Here is a 2,957-nt window from a genome sequence, read left to right as displayed (position 1 = left end):
GACGGCCCTCTCGGCTGCACCCTGGCTCCCTCACCGGCCTCCCAGCTCTGTCCTCCATGGGGCCTGCTTCTCTGGGCCTGCTTCCTAGGTAAGGGTGCAACGCACACCCTAGGAGCTACAGTTCTTCATTTCCTTAAATAAAATGTGTTGAGGAATAAGAAAAGCAGATGCCTAGGAACACAGTTCCTAATGATCCCTTGAACTCGGGGCCCCCGTTGGCAGATTCAAACACAGATGAAAATCCCCGGGAACCTGTTGAGTTTACCTGAAGATGTGAGGATAGAGGTCAGTGTGACCAGGCCGAGGAGTCTGCACTAACCATCCCATGAGGTGAGTGGACCATCTCTTCACATTATCAGAGAGAAAGTCAGAAAAGGTGGAAACAAAGGGATAAAAAGGCCATCCCAAAAGCTGGCTGCTCGTCCCTCACAGTGTGTCTAAAGCTCTTCTAACACTTTCAGAAACTCATACTAGTGCCCCATGGAGAAAAATGTCATTAGTATTCTTAAATGTACTTAGATGCCCTGTGGAACCCATTTTCACTGCATAGTATTAGTCAATTTATATATAAGATGTTTGTGAAAGAATAATCTGAAGGCACCTGAAAGAAAATAGTTGTTATTCTTTTAAAAAATCTTGAAAATTTAAATAGTAGGGGTAGTGCATTTGCTTAGGGTGGCAAGACAGAAGGACATGGGGAGAGAAACTGGGCAGGACTGGCCGCTGGAGAGGGACTAAGTGAGAGCTCTCCACACCTCCTCTGCTGAAGGCGGCACGCGTTGGTGTTCAAGACCCTGGAGAGCCTGGGCGCCCTGCAGGCTCCTTGGACTGGAGACAGCTGGCCCGAGGGCAGAGGGCGAGCAGGTTCAGAAGCCACAGCATGGCCTCTGGCTAAACCCCTGGCTGACAACCTGAGTACTCAGGAACCCAGCAGGCCATGGATGACCATATTCCACCCTGGTGCAGGCACATTAGTGCTCTAGCAAGACAGGGCAGACAGCATCAGAAGAACACGAAATCCAAAGTTGCCATATGTGTCATCTACAGTGTCCCATTGCAACCAAGAATGATCAACCCTGGGCACAGAGAGGACAGGCCACCCCAAACCAGGTCCTTCCTGTGGTCCTTGACTTGGAGCTAGTGGTCAGTAACTGAAGATTAGCTCTCACACATACATTCAAATAATCAAAGATGATCCATAACTCAATAAAAATACATGATTAGTGAGTGATATAATAAACCAATGAAGACATGAAAACTGTATAAAACTACATAACTATATTAAAAAGCCACAAATTCCAGAGCTGAAAAGCACATCGTGGAATAAAAATCAGCTGAATAGGTCTGTCAGCACATGGACATGGACGAAGGAGTCCACTTAAAAAGGACAGATCCATAAAAATCCAATGTTAGGAGCAAGGAAAAGACGGAGTAAAGCTGAAGAGACTCTCAGGTCTTGGGAACAGGATGAGGCTTTCCAACACACCAAGTGGGGAATCATAGAACAATCAGAGCACTAGTGCCTGGAATTCTCCATCGATTTGCAAATCTATAACACTCTAAGTAAGTGCCCTAGAAGAAGAAATGCGTCTGGACGCCTTACACTCCTGCCACACAAACCTCAGAGAGCACACCTTGAAAGCCGTCAGGACATTTCATGCTCTGAAAGGAACAATGTGACTTATGGGTGTTTTCTTCCAGAAGAGTGGGAAGCATGGAGGGTGGGATAAAATATTCAAAGTACTGAAAGAAAAATCATATAGCCCACAAATCTGTCTCTTACACACAAAGACAGAAAAGGATCTTGGATAAACAAATGCTGATGGAATTCTTGCAGCAGACCTGCGGTATAAAAACATCCAGAGAGGTCTTCAGAGTGAAGGCTTCAAGATGAACCCTCAGATCCACAAAAGAAGTGACCAACACAGGGACTGGTAAATACGCAGTAGAAATCAGACTTTATTGATTTGACCTTATTTTGAAACACAGTAGTGGCTTAATACATGTTGTGTATTTCTTTGATTCTCTTGACTTTATTAAACACACATGACCACTTAAAACAAAGTTTATAAAGTACATTTAAGGTTTATGATGTATATTGATATGATATATATGGCAATAAGTCACTAAGGAGTGGACAAATGAGGACGCTCTGACATGAAGTTCTCACTTGGTTGTGGGTGAATGTCAGTATTAACTGGAGGTGAAACATCACTTACAGCATCAAAGAAAATCAGCTAAATAGTCAACAGAGAAATTAGAAAGACACAGTGAGACATTCAACATGAAAGAAACAGCAACTGAATAGGAGACACGAAAGGGATGAGACCCATTTAAATCACAGAGCCACAGTCTAGACTTACAGTAGAACCAGACAGTTCCGATGACCACTCCAGGTCAGCGGTTGGGACTGTGGCCTCACGGTTAAATGTGGCCGGAAGTTTGCTGTCATTGCTCTGTGAGTTCAGCATTGCTCTGTTGGGTGAGGAAGAGGAAGATGAAGACGCTGGTGACCATGAAGAGGGAGGGCAGGGGACGAGTAGAAGTGCTCCTGATGTCAACCACCCTATGGCCGCAGTGGGACTACCAGCCCCCTGTGACACTTGGACTGCTGTCACTTGGACTGGCAAAGATCAGCCATTTTCAGACTGGTTAAAAGAGGAAATCACATTAGACTTTGCTCGACATCAATACGGACCTGGTGGACATTTTTAAAATGGTAATAAAGAAATTATATGAAAAAATTCATGTTTGCAACTTTGATACTTTAGATGAAGTCGACAAATTCTTCAAAAACTAGGAATTATAAGATGGACTGGAGGAGGCAGAGAAATCCCAGCCACCTATGTCTACTATGGAAATTTAAATAAGAGTTAAAACTAGACCCACGCGTGCCCGTGTAAGCACCTCCAGGCCCAGACGCTTCCACTAGTGAAGGCTCTCTAAGAAGCGAGAGA

General features: G+C 44.6%; 1 pseudogene across 1 annotated transcript in view; it reads right to left on the bottom strand.

Moving 5' to 3' along the window:
* LOC144375113 (1-phosphatidylinositol 3-phosphate 5-kinase-like) overlaps positions 1-2,957 on the bottom strand; it is a 51,580-nt pseudogene that overhangs the window by 5,131 nt on the left and 43,492 nt on the right. The window lies entirely within an intron of this gene.

The sequence above is a fragment of the Ictidomys tridecemlineatus genome, chromosome 2 (assembly GCF_052094955.1).
Source record: "Ictidomys tridecemlineatus isolate mIctTri1 chromosome 2, mIctTri1.hap1, whole genome shotgun sequence".
NCBI lineage: Eukaryota > Metazoa > Chordata > Mammalia > Rodentia > Sciuridae > Ictidomys > Ictidomys tridecemlineatus.
The sequence above is the reverse complement of the archived record's forward strand: the minus strand, read 5'-3'. Positions and strand labels throughout refer to the sequence as shown.